The 19,318-nt window shown below is 34.9% G+C and overlaps 1 long non-coding RNA gene across 1 annotated transcript in view; it reads left to right on the plus strand.

Moving 5' to 3' along the window:
- Window positions 1-704: 704 nt before the first annotated feature.
- Window positions 705-19,318, plus strand: part of LOC134472888 (uncharacterized) — a 67,808-nt gene continuing 49,194 nt past the window's right edge. Inside the window, exon 1 of the long non-coding RNA XR_010042894.1 lies at window positions 705-765. This is a non-coding gene — a long non-coding RNA (uncharacterized LOC134472888). The remainder of the gene's footprint in view (window positions 766-19,318) is intronic.

The raw sequence follows: 19,318 nt of genomic DNA on the forward strand, positions 1-19,318 counted from the left end.
ATGATCATTTTTGGAATTTAAAATGGCATGGACCAGAATCTTCTTTGCCAAAAGTTTCACAGTAACTTACTTAACCTAAAATAAATTCCATTTCAAATGCAGCAAGTATCTAAAAACATTGAGAAGCAAGAACTCAATGCATTGTTGCATATTTGCAATATTTCAACTCCTAGTAAGATTTTTTCCATATTGGATCACTACATGAAATACTTAATATAGGTTCACAAATGTATTATAGGGTTCTGGGTTTGACTATTTGTATATTGAGTCCCACTTTCATTGTAATTTTTCTTTACTTGTTATGCTTCAAGGATGTGCTCAGATACATGGTCATGTGATAAATAAGGCTGGCAAACACAAGTGATGCTATCTTTTGGCATTAAGGTAATTATAGATCATTACACGGTAGGAATAGCCAGTAGTTCTAAAGTAACATGATTAATAAAACATTATAAAACTGTAATTCACCTAAGCTTTTTAATATTTTACTATTTCTTCTTTGTTTCTCCAAAGCTATGAATTTCAAGATTTATTTGCCATTATTCTCTATTTTCTGCTGTACACAGTATTTGTGGGCTATGGCAACCAATCCCCTTGGGCTTTCTTTAGCTTTAATTTGCATAAACACAGGCATCATATGAATATTCAGTGAGTGGCTTTGCATTAAGTAAGTGCCCTTAATCAGCTTTTCAGTTCAGTTTTATTGGTTGCATGCACAGTCAGTTATTTCATCCAGAAAATCTGAAGGCCCTTCAAACTAACCAGGTAAGGATTGTAATTCCTTGATGCATTTAATGAAAGAATATTATCATTTGATTACATAGGTTCTGGAGAATGCTAAAAGCATGGTGGGTTTTTTTTCCCTGTGTTTTTTTCTTCCCTTGGTGGTCAGGTGGATGCATGATTCTCTAATTTGCATAAACATCAGCTCTATGAATAATTCATCAGGGTTATTTTAAACACTAGGCTTCTACTTTGGATGGCACTAGGGTACTGCCATTTGATTGGCTGGATGCTGTTTTCATCACTAGCAGAATTCCTATAACATGAAAGCACCTAAAGGAACTGAATTAAATATACAATATTTGTTTTTTGAAAAATGCCTGTTATCTTTTCAAAGCAAATTGTGTCGCATTCCTCCCTCCCTACCATTACAGCTTCTAGCTTTTCATGATAAGTACATTACAAGCTCAAATGTGGCTGTCTGTAGACTTGACCAGTGTCTGTGATTTCTGGAGAATGGGGTAGCAGCTGTATTCTCCTGAACATGCATAAACATGAGCAACATGTAAATAAGAAACCTTCGCATGCATATGGAGCCCTGGATAGCCCCACTGCTAGAATCCATCTATTTTCTTTATCAGAATCTTCTCTTTGAGTGATAACTTTGAGACTGCTTCATCTATTTTAAAGTGCCATGGACAATTATAGTAATATATATGCATATGATAAGCTTATATGATCTAACAAATTATTTCTTGTTAAATGCTTTATTTATAGTTTTCTCTCAGCCTACCTGCAGATTTTTTTAAGTCTGCTAGTTCTTTGCAATACAACAGTGACCAGAAAAGTGTTAATGAAGAAAAACCAGGATAATTAGTATAAATATTAGGGTGTAATTCACTCTCGTAATTTACTTAAAATACAGTGTGCCTTTTCTTTGTGGAAGTGAGGACTATGGAGATTGAAGACATTCTTTGTTATTCACTTGAGCCTGAGTCCTTTGCCTTTCTGATCTGATGCTACACTGACAAGATTCTCCTCGTAAACATTTGATCCTGAGACATCGCAGACATATGGTATTGCACAATGGTGCAAATTGCATTTAGTCTTTGGCACTTTCCATCTTTGTTTTCCTACTCTATAGATTAATGTAACACAAATTACTGTTATGAAAGTGTAATCAGTTAGTATGTGTAATCAACTATAAAATACTCCACAGTCACTGTTCCTTCAATAGATTATAGGGATAAAAATATCAGCGATATCTTTAATATGAATAAAGCAAGCTGAAAAATTCTGATTATTTAATAGGCTTTTCAAATGAAAATGTTAGTGATCTCTTTAAATCAGCTTTGCACTGTGACATCATTCATTGGCTTTTTATAAGTAATGTGTGTCATTATCCCTTGACTTTTTATAAATAATATTCATCTAATGAGTTACAATACTGAAAATGAAGAAATATTATTTTCCCTTTTCCTGCAAGTTCTATGCATCTAATGACAAAATTGGGTTAGTTCTTATTTGCTTTTATTTAGATTATTTGGAATTAATTTAGATTCTATTTCTATTATCTTTTTTCTTTTACTTTTGTTGTATTTTTGGATACACGAAACAAGTAGTTTTGAGGTAATAATTCTTCACTTACAATCAACATTCATAAACATATTTGACATATTTCTTATGTCACCTATTGTCAAAATACTTCATTATTCAAAAGAGAACAAGGAATTAAATATTAAAATTGTTTAAAATGAGAATTGTAAATTTCTTCCAAAATTCTATGTGGTCATATTACAGTTGTGTTTTACATGTAATTATAAGTAGTAATTTAAATCTCACATCTGCAGTGTTCTATGTTTAATTAAATCTTGCAAGATTCAATACAGATGCTATTTAGTTATCAACCATTAAATGTTTATAACTATAATAAACACCACATGATCTTTGCCGAACTATATAGAGATAGTAGATTTGAAACATTTAACTGAAGATCTATCCAAGTGATGTTCCTGTTATTTAATAATTTTCACATAAAACCAGCTAAAAACATAAATTGCATATATTTTACAAATTATTTTATAAACCAGAAATGAATAATTAGAGTACAGTGTCCTGAAGGGTTTTGTCTTCTGTAGACCTATAATTCTATTTTAGGTGTACACAATTTTGAAATTTTTCATCTAACTCTTATTGAACAATTGTACAATATCCAATTTAACATGATAAACTGAGTTCCTCTGTGCTTTTGCCATTCATATGCTTTGTAGAAATCACAAAAGCTTCTGTAAAAATGGATATATTTTAAATGAAGTTGAAACTACAAATCTAGTGAAGGACCATAAAATACACCCTCCATTTCATAAGCAATTCTTCCTGGAAAGACAGAAATCACCTTGTATTTCATAAGCATTATTTAAAGAAAACAAAGCATTTGGATAAATCTTTGAAGACTATCATCATTTTTAAATGATTACAATTAAAATTATAATGTATTACATTCCTAGGGAAGAAAAATCTTTTGTATCTTATAAATAAAGTCCTATTTTATTTAGTGCTTTTATATTTGTAAATATTTTTAAAAAATAGAGAGGTATACCATGTTTATACTGTCATTTAAGACCTTAATATTTGATGATATCGTATTTAGTGGGAAAAATTCAAATATGTGCAATCATCTGTAATATTTTCCCTTTTATTTTTAATATCTGAATATATTGTCAAACAATTGTTGCTGAGGAGTATAAACAATTAAGGGCACACATTGTACTGTTTTTAAATCCACTAAGAGTTAAAGGCAATTGAAGCTTACTAGTGTTCTTGTCTGTAGAATTTGATCTACACACGCTAATTTGATCTACACAAGGTAAAGCTTTAAATTTTATGAATATTTGCCTTCACAAAAGGTTTGAAACTGAATATTACCTTAGGGCAGGAGGTTTCAGTTACATGAGATGTAAATCCATGCATCTTTTAAAGACACTGATGTCCTTCAAGAATTCTTGGTCTAAATAATGGGTATGAGTCCGAGACTTGAAGAGATCTATGCACTAATCCCTCTGGCCAGTATCATTCTTCTCCCAGAACCCCAGTCATTTTAATCTGAGAATTCACTTCAGACTTTGCTTTTCACATTCTTTCAACCTAGATGAACTGGGTGTGAGCTTTTACTAATCTCGCATCTGAGTTCAGTGTCCTATCAGAGGTGGAAATGAGGAGGAAGAAGAAAGGGATGATTTCCTATGAGCTGATTTACCCTGAGTGGAGCCCAGCTCATTTGCCTCTATTAGAAGTACACATTTAGTAATCTTTTAATTGGACAAACTTGTATAAAGTTAGTGAATAACTTGAATGTGTGCAGTTATTCTTAATGTAAGATCCTTTGAATATTTAGATGTCAGTCTATATCAACCAATATGCTATAAGCTTTGGTAGTTTTTTTGGCAGGGGGATTGAACTCATGACCTCATACTTGCCAGGGACATGCTTCCATCACTGAGCTAAATCTCCATCCCTGATAGTGTATTTTTTGAATAAAATTGTTAATTTAAACTCTGAATTTCCCAGTAGCATTCAAATTCATTGTGTAGAAAAGCAAGAAAGAATTATGTTAAAATCTTGTTCAAGTATTAATTATTTTGGAGGGAAATAAAACATTATATCTTCTATCACACTGTTTATCAAAGACATGTTCAACATATTATAGTTTACTTAGTTTACTTAGTTTCTCCCAGAACCCCAGTCATTTTAATCTGAGAATTCACTTCAGACTTTGCTTTTAATTAAGATTAGAATGATCAAGCTGGGCCTGGTGGCATGCCTGTGATCCCTGCCCCCGGAGAGGGTGAGACAGAGGGTCAGCAAGTTGAAGACCAATCTGGATAACTTAGCAATTTAGTGAGACCTTGTATAGAAACATAAAATGGTTCGGGTATAGCTCAGTAAGAGGGTCCTGGGTTCAATTCTCCATATAGAAAGAAAAGAGAAAATAAAAAAAAGAAAAGAAAGAAAGAGGAAAAGAAGAGAACAGGAGAGGAGAGGAGAGGAGAGGAGAGGAGAGGAGAGGAGAGGAGAGGAGGAAGGAGAAAAATAAAGCTCTTTAAGAGGTTTTAACATGAGAGGATCTTTCAGGATTATCATGTGTATTCTTTGTTTGTTAATATATCTCGATAAATTTGCAAACTTAAATGGTAAGCCTCAAATAAATCACTTTTTATTCAGAAAAAGTAGTATGTACTGTTTCTGCATTTCTGATAAGTGATACTGGTTGAACACTGGAATATGATACATCTTTTGGGGTCAAACTGTGATAATGAAATTCTAGTGACCTCATAAACTCTACTAGGCAGTTTACCCCTTTTTCTGTGACACAAATTTGTATGAATTTTCTATTTTGTAAGTTCTATATGAATTTTCTGTAAATATTTTTGGAAGTTTTCATTTTCTTGTTTCACTTCTAAGTGATAGTGATCAATTTTGGTTTGTTTATTTATATTTGTATACATTTAGACCATTTATAATTTTCTAGGAAATTGTTCCTCTTATCAAAGTTTTAAATTGATATAAACTAGTTCACTGACTATTTCTTATGATTTATAAACTGTCTACCACATGTTCCATATACCTCATTTTTCCTGTTTGAGATTCATTTGAGATTTTAATTGTTTTCTCTTGAATAGTCTTGCAAGAGTTTTGTCTACCTTTTAGTAGTACGTGTTTGTGATACACGATGAATACAATCTCCATGGAAAGTTAGTACATTTACATATTTCACTTTCTCCTTCCTTTCTCCTCTTTTTCCTTCTCTTACTCCTCTATCTATACCTAGTCCCCCTGTCCGTTTTCAAAAGACCTTTCTCTTTTTTTTCCTCATTTGTAGCTTTCATTTTGTTCTTTGTAGTATTTACATTTTGGCTTTCTCATGTGAGAGAAGCTCTTGTGATGGTCAAGCTTATGTGCTTGATTTATTTCACCCAGCAGTGTGGTCTCACAGTGCATCCATTTGAGTTTTCTTTCTTATCAGTCCCTTCAAAAGAGTAGTATTGGACTTTGCACATTATCTGTTTCCTCATTAGGTATTTAGGTAACATTAATTATTTAAATACATTATTAGATATTTAGGTAATTTATTAATTATTTAGGTAATTTTTGTTCTTAGAAAGTTGTGTGTCCAGGTCCCCTAGAGATTAACTCCAAATTTTGTTTCAAATTTAATATTCTTTGATTCTATGGAATGCTGTTCTACATTTAGGAACTAATAAAGCTCTCTCATAAAATGAAATAGGTTGATGAAGTCGGATGTTAGTTGTTAATTGGTGATTCTACTTCTGTAGAAATTTAATTTTTTTCTTGGGTAATTAGAATTAAACCATTTCACATTGCTATGAGTAAATTCAGCCTTTGGAGAAATCTACTTATCTCCCAATTCCTGATTAAAACGTGACTGTTTTTATTAACCATTTTAAAAGAAAGTTCATCATTTAACAAAGAATACTTGATCTGTGTAGTAATATTTGAAATCTGTTGTCCTTAGACAGTTGTAAATTGTAGTGGTAGTAATTGTGTAGAAAATAATTGTGAGAAATTCACCATCCAACATGGAACTATTTTATAGTTATACTAAGGGTCACTAAATCTGGCTTGGATTCTTTTGTGTGTTCTGGGTACTGAACCCAGGGCTTACCACATGCAAAATATATGATGTACCACTGAGTGACAACCCTAGTTAGTTAGACTTTTGTAATAATATTTTCCACCTTGACAGTGAACCAATCATATAAAATTAACCCTGAATCAGATGAAGTTATAGAAAACGTGCATATAAACAAATTCTAGTTTGCATCTTTGAAAGTGCTTTTCTAATAAAATCAAATTCATGTCTATGGTATTTTAAGTCAAGTTAAGTTATTGATTAATAAATAGGCACAAACTGAAGGACTGAATTCTTACCTGTGCAAAGCTAGTTTTGTTTCTTGTCTGCTTCTAGACTGCCTTCAGGCTAATTCTGTGTCCATTAACATTCAGTTTTCTTCTTTTAGTTTGGTAAATTGTGTAGCATAAACAAATGTCATAGGTCTGTACACTGAAAATACTTAAGATTATATGCAAATACAATTAAAAGTCAAGGGAGGACAGAGTATATTTTGAAGAAAGTATTTTAACAAAATGATTGTTCTATAGATTATAATAAACTTGATTGACATTTACAATTTAGAATTTTACCATAAGCTGAAGCCCTCTTATATTTTTTGATTCATAGTATACTGATTTAACAAACTTTGGTTAATAAAGCTCAGGTTCATTTATCTGATTAAAATGTCCCATAAATTTGAGAGGAAGAAAATAATTATGTAAATGTTACTATAAGATCCAAGGGGTCCAAGATGTGGAAATTAATTTCCTTTTATATACAGATCATACATACTGAAAATACTTTTCTAGTCATGATTATTTCTATTCCAATGTGATCAATTTTACATTTGCTTTTCAATGCTTTCAAGAATAATTTTCTACTTATTCCAAGGTCTGTAAATTGTTTAGTTCAGTATCTCGTTCCCAGATCCTTGTATCAAAATATGTCTGAGCTTGCACCTATATTTTCACATGAAATTAGACCATTAAACCTAACTTCAAATACTCAACTCAGTGATTCTTTTTTCTGAGACTATCCAAATTCCTTTGCCACCAATTTTAAAGTCTTCTGGACACAGTAAGAAGAATTTTTCCTACTAGCAGACTATTTTAATAAGTCATGTAACAAACCCTAGAGAGAATCTGATATCACGTAGAAAAAAGAACAAAGTCTCAATATGGTTTCTTCTTGAGACATCTGAGGCAACAGATAATATTTTAAAGGTTAAGAGCAAGATTTTGAGAGGTTTTACTTATAATTAACTTACAATACTTCTGTACAACCTGATAGGATTTTTATCTGACAGAGGATTTGTATGACTTAATGGAACAATCTGGGAATAGACACAAGTCTCATAGCAAGTCTTGCAATTACATAAACAGTCTCTTAGAAAGAAGTTTTTCTTATGTATACAGGGCAATATTATATTACCTGTATTTATATTTCATAAATCAAACTTCTAATGTCTTTTCTCTTTCTCATCTTCCTGTGAGAAAAAAAAAATGATGAAAAGCTTTCTGTAAGTCCAGAGCCTCATGGGGGCAGCCTGTTAAGGGATAACCACAATAAAAAACAATGTGGCTTAGAGACACTTCTCCTCTTAGGTCAAATTCTGAATGTTTTATCTCTCTGTATTATCAAAGAAGAGAATCTTGTCTCAAGTATTTATCAGCATCTTCTATGCATTCTCTTCCTGAAATGCTAATCCATTTTGACTGCATTGCAATAATTTTCATGGAGATCGATGGTAATATTTCAAACAATAGATGCAAGCCTGCAAAGAAAAAGAACAGTAATGAAGTCACAGCAAGTGATGATTCTTTTAAAAATGTAAAATGTATATTTATGGATGTGTGAATGCCTGAAGGAGGAGATAGAACAGGGAAGAGAACAAAAAGAAAAGAGAGGGAGAAAGAATAAAGTTGGGTCTTTCCATACCAAAATCAACTCTAAATGTGTTAAGGAAGAAAATATAAGGTCCAAAACTCTGAAAATACTAGAAGAAAATAAAGGAGAAAAGTGTCATGACAATATATTTGGAAATAATATCTAGGCTATGATACCCAAAGCATAAGCATCAAAAGCAAATACAAACAAATGGAATTACACCAAACTGAAATAAAATCTTCTGCACTTCAAAAGGCACAACCATTAGATCAAAAAGACAATATAGGGAATGCAAAAAAAAAAATTGCAAATCATACATCTGATAAGGGGTTGATGTATACAGAATAGAAAAATTTCCAGCACCACCACCATTACCACCACCACAACAAATCATTTGGAAAGATATTGTGCCTAAAATTATGTATGAACAGATGCCAAGTAAGTGAATAGTTGTACAATGGCACTATCCATTGGAGACATGAAAATCAAAATCAGAATAAAATGTTACCTTATGAGAATATCAAAAGAACAAATCAAAATGGAAAATAAGCATTGGTTTATTCATGGAGAAACTGCAAACGATACTGTCTGTGGGATTCTAAAATGGTACACTACTAAGGAACCTCAAGAAATTAGAATTAGAGCTGCCCTAATATCTAGCAGTCCCACTGATACAGGGGAACAAAATTCGCAAACTACTGTATGTCTGGTACGAGTTCATGTTCTCTAAAATTGAAGAATGAATTGTAGCAACAACGGAGGTTAGGAGCAGAATATATTTATTGGGAGAAAGAAAGCTTCTATCTGAAATATAGAGACAGAAGGGGTCCTGAGTAGGCTGCCAAAGACTCTGTCTTTTCTAGGGACTTTTATAGAATAAAGACACAAAGTGAAACAGGTCTAAGGTGGGGAAAACATGGGAACTCACAAGATGAATATAAGATGGGACAGAGCTATGATAAACCAGTAAGATTAATTGCTCAGGTAAAATTGGCTGAGTTGAGGACAAATGGGAAGCAAGTCACACAGCAAGCAGAAATACTTAAACAGCAGTGCCTCTTCCCATAAGAGGTTGAGATGGTGACTCCTGACTTCCTCAGGGTGATAGAGACCTATTCAGAATATCAGTCCTTAGGATGTGGGTGTATTTGCTTGTTTTTTTGTCTTGAGGTCTTACCATTAGCACAAGGTGTCTGTCTTCCCCACAGTTGCAAGGTATCGGGCTTCTGCACTGGCTGCTATGAGGACCTATCCCTGTCTACCAACTATAATATTTCTGTCTCAGTCATTGCCTGTAGCATCACATCCGCATGATACCTAAAAGAATGGTGAGCAAGATCTTGAAGAGATGTTTGTACATTCATGTTGTAGCAGCACTAGCCACAGTAGCCAAAAGGTGGAAGCAACATAAATGTCCATGCACAGATGAATAGATAAATACAATGTGGTATTGATATACAGTAGAATATTCAGTCTTATAAAAGATTATCTCGCAGGGGAATTTTAAAACATTACACTAAATAAAATCAACCCATCAATAAACACAAATGTAGGACATCACTCACACATACCAAAGTGGTCAGACTCACAGAAACAGGAACAATGAATGGTGGATGCCTGAGCTGGAAAGGAGAAGAAGGCAGAAATGAGGAGGAGGAGGTATTGACAGAGTAGAGGGCTTAAATGTTCACAAGATGAGAATTTTGTAGAGATCAGTTGCACAACAACGTGAATATCCTTAAGTCTCTTAAGCTCTACACATCAAAATGGTAAGAGGTAAGTTTTATGTTACATGTTTTCTATTTTTACTTTTCAGGTTTATTTAAATAATACCATAAGAAGAATAACAAGCAAGTGTGTTTTAAAATTAAATTTAATAAAAACATAAAAATATAAAAATTATATATACTGATAGTGTGCCAGGTGGTATTTCAATATATGCCCATATGGTCTAACATTTCAATCAACTTATGCATATTTATTCCCTCAGATGTTTATCCATGATGGATATAGTTATGATGGAAATATTTTCTAATGTGCAAAAGCACTGTGGAGCTCTTACTCTATGTCACTGTAACCTAGCTCACACTGATGGACCTTTACTCTCCTCTGTTTAGTCTCTGCCTATCACCATTCACCTCTCAACTTCCATGAGATCAAAATTTTTACGTTTTACTCATCAGTGAAGTACTTGTTTTTACGTAGCTTGCTTAGTTCAGTTAAGACAATGACCTCTGATTCTATGCATGTTGTTATGAGTGACAAAACTAGTTCTTTTTAATGGCTGAGGTGTATTTCACAGGATGTATATGTGTACGTTTTCTTTATTCATTCATCAATTTATGGACATATTGTGGGTGTGTGGATACTTTCAGCATCTGATTTTGCTTCCTTTAGATATAAATACATACCAAGTAAGATTGCTGGATCATATAGTAGTTCATTTTAATTTTTTATGAACCCACCGCATTCTTCTCCATAACGTCTGTACTGATTGACATTCTTACCAGTGGTGTGCAGGGATTTTCTTTTTGATATATTCTCATAAGCACTTGTTATCTTTTGTCTTGATTTTGTTTTGTTTTATTTTGCAGCACTGTGGGTTAAATTTAGGGAGCACTGAGCTACATTCCTAGCTCCTTTTCTAAGCATTATTTTGAGAGAGGGTCTCAATAAATTCCCAGTCTGTCAGTGGATTTGTGATCTTCTGGCTTCAGCCTCCCAGGTGGTGGGGATTATAGGCAGGCACTACTGTGCCAACACAAACTTAGTAACATGGTTGTCAATCCTATACACTTAAACATACATGCAATTATCCATAGATTCATTTATGTTTAGATTAAACAAACTAAAGCAGGTTAAAATCATTATGAACAAAAGAGTAATAATATTGCTGGATTTCACATCACAACACTCCATGATCAGCACTGGGTACCGACCATAGTGTCTTTTTTAAAATTTAATTTAAAGAAAGGTTAAACAAAACAGAAAATGGGTAGAAATAATACATAATTTCAAAGAAAAAAATAAACAGTAAGAAACCACTAGTTGATGTTTACAGATTGTCCTCTTACAAATAATTATTCAAGATACTAAAGTGGAGCATATAAAGTGGGAATTCAAACAGTGAGATTGCAACCAGTTCTGTTTAGCTATCCAATAAAAACTTAGAAATATGGTCATCAATCCTATACACTTAAACATATATGCAGTTATCCATCTCTTCAATTATGTTGAGATTGAATAAACCCAAGGAGGCTAATATCACTTTGAACAAAGAATAATACTATTTCTGGGTTTCACATTATGACACTCTAGGATCAGCACTGGGTATTTTAGTGTCTCTTTTTCTTCAGAGTTATCTGTTCATTTCATCATGTGTCATATGACCAGTTCTCATAAACTGTTTATAGATTCTACACATGCATGAGTCTTAACATGTATTTCTATCCTTTCTATATTAGAGGGAGAAACAAAACAAAGCAAGGCAAAACAAAACATATTCCTATAAACACATGAAATGAAACAAACATATAAGACTGTTGTACAAATTGTTCTACCATAGTTCCTGTGTTGTCTCTTGTTATCGCCAATAGAATTGGCTATATCATCAGACATAGTATAATTGAATGTATCAGTACATAACAGTATTAATAAAAACACAACTTTGTGTATAGTATAGAACTTCAAAAACCAGCAGTAATCAAACCAAAATGTGTATTGTAGAGTCTTGTCATCTTCATTGTAGTTGCCTATGATTCATACTATCAATCATATCAGTTTTGAATAAAATCTTCTCTGCCTCATTTCTGTATGCTCCTTTTTTGCCATTAGTTGTCTGCTTATCTTCATTCTGATTTCTGCTCCATTCATTGAGACATCTCTCCTGCTGTTCCTAGAATCCTAGTACTTTTCTCTCTCTCTAGAATGCCCTGCAGTATTCTCTGTAGAGTTGGATTGCTGGTTGCAAATTTCCCAAGTTCCTCTTTGTCTTGGAAACATCTTGTTTCTCCATTAATTTTTAGAGACAGTTTAGCAGGGTATATCAATCTGGGCTGGAGGTTATTTTCTTTCAGGGCTTGGAATATTTCGCTCCAGGCTTTTCTTGGCTTGATGGTTCATGTTGAGAAGTCTGCCCTTATTCTGATGGGCCTTTCTCTGTAGGTTATCTGTTTCTTGTCTCTAACAGCTTTTAATATTCTGTTCTTATATTGAATTTCTGGGATCTTGATTATTATATGCCTGGGTGTAGCTCTGTTTTGGTTGTAGTGGCTGGAATTCTGTATGCTTCATATATCAGAATATCATTTCCTTTTCCTATGTTTGGGAAGTTTTCCTTAATTATTTCTGTGAATAAACTTTGTAGTTCCTTTGTTTGTGCCCCAGCTTCTTCATTTACATTCTTTATTCTCAAGTTATAGATCCTTTTGTCATCTTCTAGCCTTTGTATTGTTACTGCTTGTTTCCTTATTATTTTTAAAAAGTTTTCCCTTTCATACTCCCACATTGCAAAATTGTCCTCCAGTTTGAATAATCTGTCCTTAGTTTCTTTCAAACTGATTTGTCATCTTTCCATAAAGTTTTTAATTTCCTGGTGATCTCTTTGAATCTGCTTCATGTATTCTATATTTTGTTTATATTTTTCACCAAAAAGTTCTTTCCTGTGTTTGAGTGCCCCCCTTCTTCCATCTGTGTCTTTTTGAGGGGTGCTTAATATCTCTTTTATTAACCTTCTTATATCTTGCTTTATTTGGATAAATATCTCACTTTTGAACTTGTCTATGAGGTCCCAAATATATTTCTTTATATCCACTGGTGCTGGGTCTGATATTTCATGTTTGCTGTTCTCATTCTCCTTTGTATTTATCTGTCCTGGGTCAGTGTTCTAAGAGTTGGGGCCTGGGAACTTTTTGTTGTTGCTTCCTCTTCCCATCTATTTTTGCTTCTTCCAAGAGGCCTCAGTTTCTTTCTTTGTTGGTTCCAATTCTTCTGAAGCACCCCAGCTAGATGACCCTTCACACTGCAGTGTGTTAGTGTGTTGCAGACAGGGACAGTGTATGCTGGACCCTCCCCTCCAGATTAGTCAAGCTGCTGTGGCATGCACTACTGTATTACTCGGCGCTGCCTCCCTCTGGACTAGCCAAAACTCCGAGGCCCCACTGGGCCAGTAGTTAGTGTGCATCACTGCTGCATGGACTTGATTTCAGATAACCTATTGGGTCTCCGCCAGGTCACGTGACCCAGGTCTAGCTCACTCTAACAATCCCATTCAGGAAGGGAACAATTGACGGAAGTCTCCACTGCCCCTTGTACTTGCCAGTCCTCCCCAGTGCCTGAATGTTGTTTGCTGGAGCCCCCCTATTTATGGAATGGCTCAACTCCCATCACTCACCACAGGTTGATGTAGGCTCCCCACCAACTCAGGTCTCCATTTGGCTCACTGACCCCTAAATTCAATGTAACTGCGCCTCCAGTGAGTTGAAGTGGTGGGACCTCGGAAGGCTCAGCAAGTCTTGGTGGGAACCCGGCAAGTTGTGGCGGGACCCCCAGCAAGTCATGGCGGATCCCGTGCAGTCACGGTGGGACCCCGGCCAGTTGCAGCAGGACCATGGCCAGTCAAGAGGGGCCTTGACAAGTCGCTGCAGGAACTCAGCCAGTTGCAGTGGGACCTCTTGGCAAGTTGCTTTGGGACCACGGCATGACACGTCACAGGGTCAGCCAGTCACAGTGGGAGCTGTGATGGTTGGCAAGTCACTTTAATTTCTTCTTTGGACGAGAGAATTCATCTCCCTATGTTTTGGGGCTCCCTACTCTGTATTATGTTGAATTCTAAGTTGACTGTCTCAGGGAGCTTCTGGAGCCAGTTGTTATCTATCTGCCATCTTTGCTCCTCCTCAAGTGACTCAGTATTGACCTGGGCAATATTTTTTAAGCATAATTTCTGCAGCATCAACACATCATTTTTGGTTGACTTGAAATAAAGTGGTCACTGACTATTTGAAAGAATTTGATAGGTCATGTGTTATCTAAAATATCAAATGTTTGGAGAAAATCAGCTACTATTAGTTCTACTCAAAATATTAGCATCATCAGTACACCAAATTTAAGGTGGGTCTGAACCTTGCAATTAGTAAAGCAATTCCTTGATTCTTTTCATTTCCAGGTAATTAAAATGCTGAGACTTAAATTGAAACTGACATCTTAGTCCTTTAATCAACCACAATCGATAGCCAATCCTGAGACAGAGTCAGTGGCCATTTAGTGAACTCCTTTTAGTGTGGCTTTGTCAGTCACAGTTCAGTACCTTTGCCTCTAATTCCTACTCTATGCCTAGTGAGGGGATCCCTTGCTTCACTGGGTCTCACTGTCTCTCATTTTACGGTCCCTCTTTCTTATATTTATTTTCACTCTTCATGACATCTCTTTCACAGTTTCTCCTTTACTTCCTTGCTTCTGAGTTGATAACATAAAAAGTTCAAATCCATTGCTCATGTGAAAGAATTTAGTTTCAGTGGATGCAATGCTATAACATAATATTTTAGCCATAACAGATTTTGTTCAGGTCTTGAAATTCATTACATGTGTACACCAGCTACTTCTATTTTCTGGATGTTTAAACTAAAATTAAATTAAAAAACTATGAAGGTTCAAGGAAAATTCCCTTAAAAATGCAGAAGTATACCCATCCCTGGCAAAAGTAGACAAATTTGGAACAAAAACTGGAAAGAAAAGGACAATTTTCAAGTAAATACTAAAGTAAATTTTTACCATTCGTATAGGTTGAGATAAAATATAAAAATTATTTTTCACTAGAAGTGGACAGTCTTTAGTCTTGGCTGCTGGCGAATGTATTAGCTAGCTTTCTGTTACTCTAAGGAAATACCTGAGATAATCAATTCAAAGGCAGAAAGGTTTGTGTTGGCTTATGATTTTAGAGGCTTCAGTCCATGGTTGTTCAGTCCTGTTGTTTTAGGCTTGTAATGGACAGCAGTGGAAGGCTGCTGACCTCATAGAAGGTGGGAAGCAAAGTGAAAGAGGCATAAAAGGGCACGGTTCAAGGCATACCCCCAGTGAGTGAGTTTTTTTCCACTAATTCTTATTTCTTAAAGGTTTCACCACCTTCCTATAGCACCAAGCTGAGGACCAAGCATTTATAACATGAGCCATGGGATAAATTCCAGATTCAAACTATAAGAGTGGGTAGCTGAAACAGGAAGGAAACATTGCCCTAAGACCTCTAAGTACAAGAAACAGAGTTGTTTTTTTGGAAAGCCACACCATGCAAAAAAGCAATTGAAATTTTTACTAGTAGTAGGCTTACAGATTTAAGAAGCACAGCCAGTTGAAATCTCAGTACTTAGAGATATATAGATATAGATGTAGATATACTTAATACTTGGATATATATATATATATATATATATATATTTATATTTATAACTCAAAAATTTTTCTTACATTTATGTTTCTTTTAAACATGTGAATTAAATATTTCTACCACAACTATCATTAAAAAGCATCTGCATTTGTATTGTAAAGGGCTATCAGTATCAACCTGAGATCCACATGATATAATATATATATACTTTATATATATTTCTAAATATATACAGGGAAATATATACTATATTTAATATATATATTAGAAATTATTGTATAGAGTTACAATATATAAATAGAAATTGTTGTATAGAGTTACAATTCATGAATATTCTGCACTTTTAATATCAAATTTTGCACTATATAAGGTTAAGATATCAAGTCTCAGGTAGTAAATAAGTATTTTACACAATTTGGATCACACTGAAATAGAGCAGAGATAAGGACCAGAGAGTGACAATGCAGATGACTGAAGCAGAAAGCTGTTTTCTGATAGCTGGGACAGGGTACCCAACTCCTGCAGATTAGAGGAAGAGACGTTTACCTTGGCTCACAGTTTGGAGGTTTCAGTCCCTATTTCCAGGGTGGGATGGCAATGGTGGAAGGGCAGGGCACAGGAGAGTTGCTCAAGGCAGGGCATCCATAAAACAGAGGGAGTGAAGGGAGGAGTAGGTGGGGGAGAACCTTTCTAGGCCACCTCCAGTGAGTCACCTCTTTGGACCAGACTCCAACTCCAAGTCAGCTACGAGTCTCATAATCCAATTGAGAGCCATTTAAATATTCACAGACTAACAGAAATATGCAAAAGTTAAATGTTATTCCAAATATCAACATCGTCATTTTCAACCAAATCTACCATAGCAGGACCACCCCAGAAGAATGGCAGGGGTGTTCTGTCTAGCTATGCATTAATTGAAATATGGAGTGGTATTTCCCCATTTATTTGCACATTAATTTGTTTGGTTTTAATAATTTACTGAAATAAGGGCACTCTGATAGGTATTGGAGATACAGTAATGAATGAAACAAAGTCTCTTCCCCACTGAACTTTACTTTAACTACTTCTACTTATTTATGGTAGTCTGTGAACATTTGTATACGATTCTCAGTATTTTTTTTACCCCTTTTTCTTTACTAAAAGAAAATTAGTAGCATTAGGAATGTCACAGTGCTCAAATAAAATCATTTTCCACTTTGTCTTTCAGATAGAGGAATGCAATGATGGATAAGCAAAAGTAAATGAATGAGTTTTCCAGAAAAAGTTTTCTAACTGGAAGGCATAGTCCATTGTATTTTCTCTTTCTTCCATTGTACTATTGAGAACATGGTTGGAGTTGAATAGCCATTTTTAAATCATGATACAGCTTGCAGTTAGAAACAATAGCCTAAAAAGATAAAGCAGAAAAACTGGCTACTCTGGTGAAATCTCAGAGGAACCAGAAAATCTTAGGAAAATGTGTCCCTGAATTTTTTCAGTGTGAAAAAATGTCACTTATCCATTTTACTAAAGCTATTATTTCCTGGAACTTGTAAAATACACAACTCTTTTTAATCTTGACAGATATCTAGGTCTATAAAGAAAAGATGTGAGTTATAATACAAAGAAGAAAGGGAAAAGAAAAAAAGAATGGAAAGAAAAATGGAAACGGCTTTGTAAATAGTGAGGGAATGAGAGGTTAAAGGAATGGGAAAAAAACATAAATCAAGATATGTCATGTACGGGTACTAATTTCCTGTTATGAATATGATCCTTGTGTATATCTAAAATGTACCAATAAAATTAATTTTAAATATACAAGCATGAATTTATGAATTGCATTGAATTTATGCATTATGCATTGAAATGTTACTCCAAATATAGATCTGGTTATTTTTAACCAAATCTTCCATATAACTTACCACTCCAGCTTACATAGCTGTCTAGTGAGGTCTGCTTTCAGATATTGATAGAAGAGGTGTCTGACCAGAGAACCCCAGGGATCCTTCAAAGAAATGTTTACTGTTCATGATCAATGAGTCCGTCAACACGAGCTCCTCAGTCAGTGAATCACAAAGCAAGCTATTCCTGTGTCGTGGTTTTTCTATGCCTTGTTTACTTTCTAAATTCTTGTAACACATCTTATGCCTTGCAAAACTCATTGTTTAATTAACTGCTTTTGATACTTTCCATTGTTCAGGGAGTATCTTTTGTCTCCAGTAAGCTACCCTGCTGATAAGAATACTATCTCCTCATGTCTTCCACCTGCCATGCTGAGAGGAAGGTAGAATATTCACTTATTAACTAGGTGGTCATATGATCCAAGCATCCTTGTTTCATGATGAAATGTGGCAGTTTTTATGGGAATATTTTTTTAAATACAAAGCTTTTATGAGTACATATTAAATAGTAAATATCTTTGAAACAAAAATGTGTTTTATCATTCATTGCACTGTATCAGAGCACTTTTAGGAGCGTCTGTAGGGGGGCTCTCACTGATGTATTTAGTGACCCGTTCAGCATGGTACCCATTCTTTCATCTAGCATTTCTGTGTTGTACCCCTTGGGTGTCAGGCACCAATCTACATGGAGACCAGGGAAGTGGGAGATGGACAGAAAAGAGTAAGGAAAAGACTGCATCATAAGGAAAGTGTGTGCTACACATCTGTACAAGCCCATAATGTAATTTTAGATAATGAGAAGGAAAAGTTCTAGAAAGAAATTAAAACAGGATGAGAGGACAGAGAATGACTAGACCAGAGTAAGGATTGTCTTTGATCTGGCAACAAAGACCTGGGAAAAAGGAATGGGGACTCTAAATCAGAGATAAAGTAGGTTTATTCCAGAAACAGACCAGAATCCCTGCAGGGCTCCTGAGGCACAGAGGGGTAGGAGCAAAACCTAGAGGCCAGGGAACACCTCAGAGGTGAAAGAAAGAATCGTGTTTTACTCCATAGGTAACAGAAAGCTACTACAGAGTTGAAGTGCGGCAGTGCATTTCCAGGTTTACACACTGAATTGTTCTTCTGGCTGATGAGCAAAGGGTAAAGTATGAAGAACCAGAGTGGAACTTGCGAGACAAAGTAAAGGATGCTGACCATAGTCTAGGTGAGAAGGAAAGTCTGCTGGACTAAGAGAGCCACGATGAGGACTGACAAGGGGCCAAGTTCGGAACACACTCAGTGGATGCAAAGGCTGGGGCTTGCTGAGGTTGTCGGTGTAGCTGTGCTCCCTTCGGGGGAGGTGAAGTTCCAGAGAGTCTGCTGTTTCACATGGAGACAGTAAATAAAATGATCTTATTCCACCCTAGGAAGCACAGCTTTCCTTAAACAATTGCCCTTTCAAGTGGATCACCTATCCAGGGATAAAGAGGCATAGAGTTCTCTGCAAAGAATTCCTAATTGTGGCCAACAATTTTTAGATGTGACTAATCAAGAGGTGGAGATGAGAAAATGAAGCATGATAATTTTATGACAATCATCATTTTAAAACCGTATGTGATCAATTCCAAATTGCAAATGCTGAATGCTTCTGCTTTTATTTTGTCTTAGACTTTTACGTTGTCCCTTGGCAAGTGGCAGCTTTAATTACAGCAAGAAAAACAACAAAGAAAATGTCAATTTAAGAATTTATTAAATCAGATTAAATTAAGAGTACTCTCTTAAAGTAGGATGATAGCTATGTCACTTGAATTATCAGGTAGCAATCATAAATGTGGA

This window comes from Cavia porcellus, unplaced genomic scaffold (assembly GCF_034190915.1).
Source record: "Cavia porcellus strain 051 isolate PalLab524CR breed Dunkin Hartley unplaced genomic scaffold, mCavPor4.1 scaffold_2, whole genome shotgun sequence".
Lineage (NCBI taxonomy): Eukaryota > Metazoa > Chordata > Mammalia > Rodentia > Caviidae > Cavia > Cavia porcellus.